General features: G+C 38.1%; 1 long non-coding RNA gene across 1 annotated transcript in view; it reads right to left on the reverse strand.

Annotated features, from left to right (window-relative positions):
- Positions 1–211: 211 nt before the first annotated feature.
- LOC120405766 overlaps positions 212–13192 on the reverse strand; it is a 73841-nt gene continuing 60860 nt past the window's right edge. The window contains exon 8 of the long non-coding RNA XR_005598847.1: positions 212–332. This is a non-coding gene — a long non-coding RNA (uncharacterized LOC120405766). The remainder of the gene's footprint in view (positions 333–13192) is intronic.

Genomic DNA, 13192 nt, shown 5'->3' on the forward strand with positions numbered 1-13192 from the left:
ACCCCATTTGCTGAGAAACCTTGACTTAGAAGATCCGAAATCTGTGAATGCAATGTTCTGACTTACAGCTGTGAGAAACCCAGCACAGAAATCCTATGGGTGCATTGTCTTTAATATTGTCTTTAATAGATGTGTTGGACAAAACAAAACAACCAGTTAGCAATAACCAGAATACTACAGTATTCAGAGATCGCTTATACAACCTCTGGGTAACAGAAACTCCCAATGGAATGAAGGTCAGTCACAACGCTTAATAGTGATGCAACCTATGGATTCCTCTCCCAATCATCTACAGGTCTGGTTTTCCTGAAGATTTTGGATGGTTCTGAAACCTGCAGAAGAATGGGGTTGCAATGTATTATACATTTTGTTCATAAAGAAAAATCTGAGAAATAATATTATGTTTGTGTTCCCTCTTAAGGGGAAAATACAAGACAACATTTGTCTAACACCTTAGTAATATCTAGTTATTTAAATCCACAGTGTGGTTGTAGATGGGAGGGGAAATAAAATGCTTAGTAGGAAAGGTTAGGCTATATTAACCAGAACCACATTCTTATAATTTATGTATAAAAATGCCAAGAGGATTTTATGTTCTTTATTCTAAACAACCCGCTCCTGAAGAATCAGTGCTTTTAAAATTTTTTTTTTGTTAAAATTGTTCACAAAGTGAAATACTTATTTTAAAAGTAGCTGGCACATGGGCACTCAGATTTAATTAGTGTAACAGTTTAGTAGCACTAAAATGTAGAGTAGGGCCTATCAGTAGGTTGTTTTTTTTATTACACACATCAAAGCTCTTCTGTGCTATACAATTATAAAATCATGATCAAATCTTATTAAATGCCTGTTTTGGAATGTACTCTCATATAATATTTTAAATTGGTCAACCAGATGTTATTTGAAAACTGATAAAAATATTCACCCATGGGCTGAGACCTAGCAGGTCAAATTTCAGCCTGGAGTGCATTTTTACAACCAGTTCATTAGGGGTTTAATGATAGAAACACTGACATACTCTTAAAAAGTCCTTATATAATGGGTCTGTAATACAGACTATTCACGGTCAAATGAGATGGAAAGGAGAATTGTATCTGAGAGGCAAGATACAATAGTTCAGCTAGTTTGATTGCATTAAACCTTTTGGAGAAACTCATAATTTGACAAGCAGTTGTACTAGCATAAATTTTAAAAAAGCAATTTATGCTAAGTACCGTTACCAGAAGATTTGGTATCACTTTTACAAACTTTTCTAATCCAAGTATCAGAGGGGTAGCCGTGTTAGTCTGGATCTGTAAAAGCAGCAAAGAATCCTGTGGCACCTTATAGACTAACAGACGTTTTGCAGCATGAGTTTTCGTGGGTGAATACCCACTTCTTCGGATGCATCCGAAGAAGTGGGTATTCACCCACAAAAGCTCATGCTGCAAAACGTCTGTTAGTCTATAAGGTGCCACAGGATTCTTTGCTGCTTTTCTAATCCAGTAATCAAAATTGTGGTCTGCCCTAAAGGGAGTTCCAGGGAAAGCTGCAGCTAGCTAACTTTACCTTGAAAGAACACGGATACAGCCCCCCGATCAAGAATAGGCAAACAAGTAGTAAATTCTTTAAAAACAAATATTTAGAAGTGAGTGGTTATAGTAAAAGAGCAGAGAGATAAAACAGGGTTACAGTTAAAAAGGGAATGAAGCAGTGTGGCAAATAAAAATGAAACACTACAACAATTTCAATTAACTCTATGGCATGTAACAATAGAATAATTCACTTAATCTATACTTTATAACAATATAACCATCAAACATGTAACAATATTAAATACTTAAAACTAAGCATATAGTAAACACTGGCCTGGCAGTTACTAAATGGGTAGGAGCAGATCTCACCCAGAGCACAAGCATCCAGCTTTATTTACACGTCAAACCCATACATGAAAGGAATAAACGGGCAAACAGAAAGATTAGGCTTACAGGAAATCTTAGTTTAATCCCTCTGAGACTGTCTTTGGTCCTTCTGCTCTGTCTCCATGCTCGGGAGCATGGTTTGTAGGTGGCGGGCATGGAGCGGCTGTGTTGTGAGGCTGCTCAAGCGGCTGCCTGCTTCCCTTGACATGAAGTTTCTCCTCAGGTACCAGATACAGAAGCCCGTGTGGCTGCTGCTGAGGTGGTCTCCTGCTGGCTGGGTGGCAGACTCGGCCGTCGCCCTGGGTGGACTGCTGCTGCCAGAGCCGCTTGGGAACGATGCTCGTGAGCGTAGGTTGCGGTGCTACTCTGCGGCATGGCTAGGATGGAAAGACCATTAGCTACTTACAGAAGCTGTTGCTATGGCTTGTGAGGCTGCTGCAGTAGTAGCTGCTTTGTGAGCGATGGTGGCTAGTGAGCATTGTCAATGCTTGTGATCCTGGGTAGTTAGCTACTCTGCTGCTGTAAGGCAATAGTTCACTTTCTCACCCGGCAGGGTTCCACTGGTGTGGTTGCAGAAGCTCTGCAAGTGTCTTCCTTCTTCCAGGTGTCCTACAGTGTTCCGCTTTCCTTCAGGTCCCTGTCCCCTACAGAGTTTAGCCTGCGGGCTGTCACCTTCAGATTACAATTTGCAGCTCATTGGCTGAATTATGATAATATATTATAGCTAATCAGCTTCCAGAGATCAACATGTGTTAAATATATGCTAATTAGTCACTTGTACTAGACGTCTATGGGAGGAGGAGGAGGAGATACTATGGGCCCAAAGTATTCCTATGGAGTTTTTCAGCTGGCCTTTGGATGACCCCAAGCTACTTGCTGTTTGAAAGTCCCATGTATTCCCATGCATTCGACGAAGTGGGCATTCGCCCACGAAAGCTCATGCTCCAAAACGTCTGTTAGTCTATAAGGTGCCACAGGACTCTTTGCTGCTTTTACAGATCCAGACTAACACGGCTACCCCTCTGATACATGGGCTTCAATGTATCTTTCTGGGATTTTGCTGAGTCTTTCCTCACAGGAAGTGGACTTTAACATTGCATCATAAGAAGTGGAATCATATTGCGATGGACCCTTATGTGCCCTAGAAATGGGATCTCCCACTATATTCCATCACCCTATAGCCACCAGTACTAGATTTTCTAAATTAAATTATTCTTAATTTTTATTTAAATGACAGATTTATTCTTAAAACTAATTACTGTTCTGAGCCTTCCAACGGGTCCTGATACTGCATCACCACTCATTTTATGTCCAATTAAGCAGTTTATTATAATTTTTCTGAATTTAAGTGCTGTCCCAAAGTTTTTCTGCAAATTTCCAATTTAAAAGCGTTGCAAGGGATTTCAGGCAACTGAGGGAAAAAATATCTCTGGTCATAGTACATTCAGAGCTGAAAACATTTTAATAAATGTATTTCAAATCAAAAGGTCTGATGCTGCAGCCTTCCCTTATCTGAGCAGGTCCAAATAGTCTTAGTATGTTTTTAAATCCAGTGTGTGCAAAAATCACTTCTGTATACATTTCAGAACTACACATACCTGTGAATTTCTGAAGGATGTTGATCTACTTCAGAAGAACAAAAGAGTTAAATTAATGTAATTTTCAACATTTTTGTCACTTGAAATTAAGGGTTTGGTCATTTTTAATATGGTCTATTAATAATTACATACAAAAACCATTAAGAGACTTATTCAGGTTGCAAAGTCAAACAGTTGGTCATTAAGAAATGCCAGAGTTAATATTTCTCATGCAACCTTAATTCAGACACTGTTATGATACAGTTTTTAATTACATGATCATGGTTTTTTTTTCCCAGAAGACCCTTCTCAAAAGTTGTACAACCAGCATTCATTTACTGCCACTTCAGTAAGTGGGCATAACTCACATACCCATAGTGGAATAGTTTAATATATATTTTGGTCTCTTTACTCTTAATTGCTTTTGGCCCCTCTACTGATAAGCACAATAGATATGAAGTTCTTGAAGGTGATGGAAAAGTAGAAGGCAAATGGACATGGAAACTTTTACTAAAACTTGTGAATAAGTGTTGGGATTCAGGAAGAAACATCACAACGAATGGTTATCTAATGGTACATGTCAGAAAATAGAAGAAAGTTGATTTAATTTCAGTTTGACTTTGCAATCAAGAACAAGAACACAGACACAGTGACTCTAGGAGAAATATGCTATAAAGGACAAAGAATGAAAAAAAATTGCTAGGAAAGACAAACAAGACTTCTTAGACAAAATGGCAACAGATGCACAGACCACTGCAGCAAAAAATGACCTGGTACATTATTAGACGTTTGTCAGGAAGAAAAACAAATACCAGTCTACCAGTTCAAGACAATGAATGCAACTTAATAATTCTGATGTCTTTGTTAAATATGTGGAAGCAGTACTCCACTCAACTACTGAATGGTGAGCTAGTGGCCAACCCCCAATATACAGGAAGAAAAAGACTTCCCAACCTTCCAGCAGAATAGAAGTAGAGAGGGCAGTCAATCAGTTAAAAAGTGGAAAGGCATCAGGTCTGGATAAGATTCCAACACAGGTTCTTAAGGCAGACAAGAAGAATATAGTAGATATTTTGATAAGCCTCTTACAAAACATATGGGAAGAAGTAAAATATCAAAACAAGTGGGAAAAGGGTCACACAATGAAGCTGCCAAAAAAAATCTGGAGGGGCATTCAATTGCTGTCTATTCCAAATAAGGTATTTACATGTATTATTCCAAACAGAACAAAGAAGTTGCAACCTTGAATCTAGCACTAAGGGTTGAAGAAGGAGAAATCATGTATAGATCAAATAATAACCCTACCTATAATCATAGAACGGTCCATTGAATTGCAGTCACTGCTTTATATTAATTTTATAGAGTTCCAAAAAGATTTTGATACAGTGCATAAAACAGGTTTATGCAAGTTGCTACACCACTATGGAATCCCAAATAAATTTGTGAACATCATTCAAAGCCTCTCTGAAAATAAGCAGGGCTTTGGAGCTGTGCTCTGGCTCCGCTCCAGCTCCAGGCAAAAACCTGTCGCTCCACTGCTCCAGAGCTGCTCCACGCTCCTGCTCCGAGCTCCCCTCCAAAGCCCTGAAAGTAAGACATACTAAGTAATACATAACAGTGAACAGACTAGGATATTCAAGGTTACTACAGGTATCACACAAGGATGTCTTATGTCTTCCATGGTCATTTTACTGGTAGTGGATTGGCTAATGAGAAGGAATGCAGAATAATCAAGGACCATACAATGGACTTTTACACAGAAGTAAGAGGACTTGACTTTGCAGATGACATCAACTTGCTATCCTATCCCTACAAATGCATGCAAGCCAAAATAAATGATTTTTAGGCCTATTCACAATTTAGTAGGGTTGAAAATGAACACAGATAAAACAAACTATGAGAATCAATATACAAAAGAAATACCAATAACACTTTCTGGGACTGACATAGAAGAGGTCTGCTATTTCACATATTTTGGCAGCATTGTAAGTACAACTGGTAAAAAAGATGAAGACCTTAAAGTGAGAGTAGCAAAAGCCAGACATGCCTTTGTAACTCTAAAAACTGGAAAAACAGAAATCTTGCCCTCCAAACTAAACAGAATATTTAACAACATTGTGAAGCTGGTCTTACTATATGATGCTTTATCTTAAAGATGTATTAAGACCTTACTATCTAAACCCCAAGTTTTCATAAACAGCTGCCTTAGCCAAATCCCCAATATTAGATGGCCAGAAAAAAAAATCAACAATGAAGATCTCTGGAGGAGGACAAAATAGAAACTGATATAGCAAGACATTATGGAACAAAAATGGAGATGGCTAGGACATACCTGAAGGAAAAACCTGAATAAATAACAAGACAAGTGTTGGACGGGAATCCCCAGGGCATGAAGTGATGAGGTAGACCAAAGATAACATGGACATGCACAATAGAAGCAGAATTGAAAGCTATCCAAATGACATAGGTAGGAGCTAATACTGCAGTAGGAGACTGGCTAAGATGGAAGGTACACACACACACACACCACCTTATGTTAATGTAAAGATAACTCAAGACAGCAGAATATTAAAAGGAGCTACACTTCAAACCTAAGACTAACTTGTGTTTCTAGGATACCTTCACAGAGGATGGTGCAGCATTTTGCCCTGCCACTCCAGGAGTGACACAAAGAGGGAATTGTGGCTTCTATACCAGCAGAAAAATTACATTAACCCCTGCCTTTTGGTTTAACGCTAATGGCTGGTGAGTAAGGTGGAGTGGAGCCAAGGTTCTGGCCATTCCCTGCCTTCCTAGTCATGGGGAGGATTAAGCATGTGTAAAGCGGATTCTTATCCCCACACCCTGCCCTCAGATTCCAACAGATGTTCAGTCTAAGCAACAGATTATCCCATAACAACTTCTGAAAACTGTCAACATGGCTAAATATTGTTTTTAAATTAAATAATTATGCTTAAATTTAAAAGGCAGGAACAGAGAAACAAACTTCCATAGCAAATTTGAAATGTTTATAATTAGGTGTCATGAATTACTCCAGCAAAAAAGAAACCACCCTTGAACCTGTGCCAGTGTTCAGAACCATACCTAAATAAGAAGTTCTGAAATACTTTAACACATTCTCTCTCATTTCTACATTGCATTGCACTTTTGGATTCTGGACTGGAAGAGCTAAAATAACTCAAGAAAAACTGTTCTCATGGCCTTTGCAACTGGGACTAGAAGCACAAGAATCAGAAATCTTATGAGAAGGAGTGAAAACTTTACAAGAAGCAGGCTCTAATTCCAAGAAGGTCCAAAAAGTGAAGATAAGCTTTGGACGCTCTGGAGAACAATCTGAACTCACCCTGAATGTCAAGCCTCTTGAGGTTCGCTCATCCCCGACTATAATTACTTTTTATATTTGCTTTCACTTCTGATTAGATGGTTAATAGGGTCATACATGGTATTAAGTATCAAAGGGGTAGCCGTGTTAGTCTGGATCTGTAAAAGCAGCAAAGAGTCTTGTGGCACCTTATAGACGAACAGACGTTTTGGAGCATGAGCTTTCACGGGTGAATACTCACTTCCGACGAAGTGGGTATTCTCCCACAAAAGCTAATGCTCCAAAATGTCTGTTCGTCTATAAGGTGCCACAAGACTCTTTGCTGCTTATACATGGTATTAGGGCTTTTGCATACAAATAGTTAGTGGATTATTTGTTTTTATGTGTAGTGGTCTAAGACTTTTGACAACTGACTGCTCTGATTTAAGGGATCTTAGCAGTTATCAGTGGTGGGACCCATGCTAAGATAGACTATGCCCCCCAAATCAGTCAGTTCAGTGAGAATATAGGGTGCATATCCTGTGGCAGGACGGGGACCTAGGTGACAATTTAATTATGTAATCACCAAGAGACTCTGGGCATAGCAACTGCAGGCTATTGCAATATCCTTTTTGAGGGGCATATGTCAAATGAACAGCTTCAGATATTTGAGTTGCTACATAGATTTATTATATGTACTACTGTTAATATTTTCAATAAATGTTAATAACATTGATTAATCAAGTAATTTAGGCCCAGATTTGTAAAGGCAGTTAGTTATTGTACTCAGCGTCACAATGCCAATTTTTGATGAGATTTAGACTCCTAAATGCCTTCCCCTTCTAAAAATGAGTTAGGCTCCCAAATCAGTTTGGCACTGTGATGCTAGTGTAGCAATGCCTAAATACCTTTAAAAATCTGGGCCTTAAGGCCTATACTGAGAAATGCAAGGTTTTTTTTATTTAACATATGAAAATATTTAATATCCCAAAGTCAACATATAATGAAAGATGCTCTTGGCCCAATCTTGAAAAACTTTAACATATGCTTTACTCTACATAATCTGAGTGAAGCTCTAGTCACATTTAAGTCAATTGCAAAAATCCTATTGAGACTTTCATTGGACTACTTGGAGTGCGTAAAAGTCAATCATAAGGGTCTTTGCAGAAGCAGGGTCTAGAAAGCAATCTGAAAATTTAAGCAGTACAAAAGAATAAATTAGAAGTCTGGCAACTGGGCCAGTGTAAATCAGAACTGCTGTATCTCATATTAGGCTGCTTTAAGGAAGCATTTATTGGAGAGAATTAATCTCTAATTGTATACACCATACTTTTGAGAGAGATCACTTACAGTGATAGGAATGATTAATGATGCAGGGATGAAAGACCTTAATTATGTTTAATTGAAGCTAATTGAAACAGCCTCCTTGATTAATTGAGCAAAGCCCAAAACAAAGGACTGTAATCGATGACATGATTAACAATCTGGGTGATTCTTTGTGCTCCACATAAATATTCTAAGGGTTTTTTTTTAATATAAAAGAAAATTTTAAAATGAATTTTTAGTTCTAGTCATTCACACTTAGAAATGTAATTAGCACTAGAAAAACTTCCAAATTGTAATTCACTTTTGTTCTTGATTTCTTAAGACTTTAATTGCATAAATGCACTTATCTAGTAAAACCTGATACATTAAAATCTCCAACACTGACTCTCTGTGTGAAATCCTGGTCCCACTGAAGTCAACGGCAAAACTTCTAATTACTTCAGTGTGGCTAGTATTTCACTCAGTGTATCTTACTCTCTCTAAATTGGTTTCCATATCTGTAAAATAATACATGCTAGTATTTAAATTACTTTGCAGAATAGTAATACATACTTATCCCTCTTGGATTTTATTCTCATTAATTTGTTACTTTCTGTGAAGGGATTTGAAAATGAAAAGTTTCCTAGCAGCGGTAAATATAATTATTTGAGGCCCTGTGTCCCATCTCTATATGGACAAAACTCCCATTGAAATCAGCTGGGGTTTTGCAAGCATAAGGAATGCAGGATCAGATCCAATGTGCAGAACAACGTTACTTAGTTGGCGTAGAAGAGGATGTATTATTTATCTTTTATAATTGTTATTTCAATAATATAAATCCAAATCTTGCCTTTTTTGGTTTTTATGTTTTCTTTACAGTCACAGCAGCAGCACAAGTGTTATCCTGTAAATGCTGTGAGCTATAAAGTGGTCTTTTATAAAGTTTTAAAAATAGTATCTCTGTGGCTATTCACAGCTGAATAACAAATTGCATGTTGTACAATGCATGATAGTTATCTATGTTACTAAAAAGTTATAACTGTGTAGTTATTAGGCTACATTTATCTAAAAGGCCCAAGAAAGATGACAGAGATTTGAATGTACAGCCCAAGATCAAAGAATGCAATAAATGATGCAGGAAACAACAATTTAAAAGAAAACCTCTGTGGATCAAAAACTCATTTGTTAATTTCAAGATTTTTTTTTTTAAATACTGAGTAAAAGCATAATATGTAATAGACCACAGGTTTTTTTCCCTATAAATGATGGCCTACATTGTACCAGCATTTTTATAAAAATAGAATTAAATTGGTACAAACAAAAATAAAACATTTGCACAGATGAGAAGCATCATAGTTTTCCTCTTTATTTTAGTATGCAATGTGAGCCTGATCCAAAGGCTATGCAAGGGAAAGGAAAGACTCCCATTGACTTTACTGGGCTTTTGACTGGGCCTTGTCTAAATGCAGGAGTGAAACTAAAGGTGAGCGTGACTTCCCTTCCTTTGCTAAAAGCAGAGGAATAAATCTCCCTCTTCGCCTTCTACCCTAGTTTGCAGAAGACTTCCTATCGCAGAGCTTCCCCTTCTTGGCTGGTGAGGTGAAAAGTTACCATGCAAGGCAATCTGAAGTGAGGACAGCAGAAGCTGGTGCTTGTCATTGGACTAAATTTTGGGCACTCTCAGTCTTTCCACCAATAGGCAGGGCAGCATCAGCATCCAAGGAAGAAAGAAGAGGTGTTCTAGACTGCAGTCCTCTAAACACACCCTCTCTTCAGCAAGAAAATCTCCCCCTTCATCACCTTCCTCTTGGGGGAAAGACAGATGTTCATTGCGTAATAAATTTTAGCAGAAAAACTCTTTCAAAATGTCTTTACAATCTTTTTAAATGTAGGAAATTTAAATTGATTTTCCAAATTATTCTTGTCCTCCCATTTTTAAAATTTGTATCTATACCAATACAGATTCCCCACCCAGTCTAAACACTGGCATTTTTTGGAATGGGGTGTGGAGTACCAGGGAAGTTCCGCACACTATATGTGCATGCGCACACACATTTACTTTTGTTTGGCTACATCTGGGCCACATGGGGATAGGGGGACAGGAGCTCCTTTCAGCTATATTTCTTCTCATGTCCTCATTCTTTTCCTCTTGTTGCAACCCAGGATCACATATAAAAAAAACAATAAAGAAGCCAATGCAATGACACATTATTAGGTGACTAGACCTGTGATGACATCCAGCAAAATGGAGGAGTTCTTGCTCCTATTTTGATCTATTTTAAGGCTTCTCTACATGGAGAGACAAAAATAGTTATTCCGGAATAGCTATTCCTGATGAACTATTCTTGATTAATCCAAAATAGATTAAGCTAATTCATAATCAAGCACTCTTATTCTGAAATAAGAGCATCCAAACATGGAGTTAATCAGAACTAGTTAATACACTTTAAATTCACACTCTATCTTATTCTGGATTAATTTTCATGTGTAGACAAGCCCTTAACCATTGACTGAATGCATTTGGTCTGAAAATGTAAACTATATCCTATAGTCTAATGAAGGCCCTTTGAGTTTCTTATAAATTTTGGTCATAACCTACTATCCATAGCAGTACCCCGACTGTATTGCTATTATTATTTTAGTAGGTCTGTTTAATTCAGACAGATCATCAGATTCTTGCTCAGGTTCTATTCAGGCAAACTTCCACTGACCTCAGACTGAATAAGGACCTCAGAATTTGGGCTCATGATGCTAGATCAGTCTCCTTTTTCCTCTGTACCTAGCAAACTCCTTCAAATCCTTCCTGAAAATTCATCCCTGTTTGACATATTTTTTAATATTAATCTGCTGCCTCTCACATGCCTTCCATTATCTGGTCTCCTAAAGCTGGAGCAGACTCCCTTTTTCTTCCTCATCAAGTGCTTAGGATAGAAAGTATAACATACTCACTGCCTCCCAAAGTTCCAAAGGGAGGGAAGTCAAGCTGCCCCCAGGGATGAATGTGCTGTCAGAGGCAAGGTGAATCGTACAAGAATTGCAAGCATGGTAAAGCTGTATGAAAAGCAGATTTGGGAATTCATACAACAGTTTTTTTAGTTTCTAAGCGGGAAACTAAATTATAAGACCCACCTGCTCCAAACTATAAGTGTGGGCATTGTTAACCAACTGGTACTATTGCAACCTGCTCATCAATGGTCACAAAAATCCATTACAACTGTTGTATAGCAGCCCCTAGAGAAATTTAACTTGCTATTCATATGACTATTAATTGATCAAGCTATTTCCTGGTGTAATGGTCCTCACTTGGAGTCTGGCTGGGGAGCATGGCCTAGTGGTCACAGCGACAACCCGACTGCCACGGGGGTTGCGTGGAGGGGGGCCCACCCATTCCACCAGGCTCCAACCCAAAACAAAAGTGAATTGATAGGACAGTACTGTATTAGCCACACTGAAAAAAGTACCCCAATAGCAAAGTTGAATGATGCAGTAAGTTAATGCATGACGTTTCACCAGTTCAATAGTTTTGTTTCCTGACAGGGACTGACCACAGCTAATCACTCTAGCTCAGTGAAAAATTTACCAATATCTAGATGAGTTTCCAAAAGTGCATCAGGTCCTTCCGTACAAAATTCATGTTAATTTGTTTGGAACCTGATCTTGCAAACTGCTAAGAACCTGAAAGGGAGTGGTCAGTTTAATTTCAGGATCAGCCCTTTGGAGAGTTACAATTTTTTCATGTCTACTGCTCAAATAACTTTAGTAATGATTCTGAAGCAGGCAGCAATGGCTGGAGTTATTTGTCAAGTTCACAAATCCTACCTGTTAGAAACCTGAAACCAACAGAAAATTAACAGTTTTACTGTATAGTAGTAAATAAAACATGTTCTTATAGAGGATTAGGTCTTCTTTTTAGTTCATTTGTTCCTAATACAATAAAACCCCATTTGCTGGAGTAGAAAGGGAAATATGGATAAGGCAAATGGTGGATGTCAAGAAACCAAAGCCAACTGTGGACAATAGAGGGATAATTGAGCATAGGCAATGGACTGAAGATGTTTTTTTCTGCTTAGTCACCCAGCAAAGTATTTGCCTTAAGGGTTAATGTTTAAAAGCAAAATAGTTAGCACAAGCAGAGAATAAACAGAATAACTCTCTTGCTTAGGGTTCTACCCGGTCTTTATGAACCATGGGCTTCCTACAGACAATCAGCTTTCCTCAGATATTCACCCTATTGTGTCTTCCAACCAGCTGCTTTTATAGTTGCTTCCCCGAGCACCTATCCAACCAGAGGGGAAAGCCGAGTTAAAGTTAACCCTTTGTTCACTGGGACTGATATAGTAACTCTCTCCTCATCACACATCTTTCCATATCAGAGAAGGTTCTGAAAAATGATGAAGTTTTATTGTATTTAATGGATCATCAGAGTATTTCCCATAGAAATAATAAAAAAAGACCACATGTCCTTTTTTCCCCTAAACCACAGTCATCTTTTATTCCCTTAAAAACAGACCCTGGAGAGGTAGCTAAATACCTAATAGACAAAATGGGAAGAATACATCATTGGAAATCTTGGAAACTGTTCAGCAGTATATTTGTTTCGAAATAAATGAAGGCCTCTGAACTAATCCTCAGATGAAAAGGGGTTCATATACGTCTTTAATTAGATCATGCTATTGGAACACACTATTGTGATAAAGAAGATTTAATAAAGCATTTTGTCCTTTTATTACTTCATTTCATGCAACGTATCTGCTTATCCAAGCAAGATGTTTGACTTCAAAGGAAGTGCTATCCGCCCTCCCTCTGTCCAATAAATAACTCCTAGAGGAGTAAAAACAATATATGTTTGTAGCTTCACTGGTGCTGCTGAGTGGTAAGAAAATCAATCATTATCCTCCTTCTGTAGCTGTGGCTCTGTGATGGGCCTCTTCCTCTTGTACTCTTTCTTTAATGACAATTTCTGTATTCAGTAGTTGGTAATTTACACTTCTATATCAGAGTCACCAGGGACAGCACGCACCTTGGTGGCAAACTGAAATCACATAACTTCCTGCTGTTCTCAGGAGGTGAAGTTAGCCCTGTGCAGAGCCCCAACATAAGGCCTATGC

This window comes from Mauremys reevesii, linkage group 5 (genome assembly GCF_016161935.1).
Source record: "Mauremys reevesii isolate NIE-2019 linkage group 5, ASM1616193v1, whole genome shotgun sequence".
Lineage (NCBI taxonomy): Eukaryota > Metazoa > Chordata > Testudines > Geoemydidae > Mauremys > Mauremys reevesii.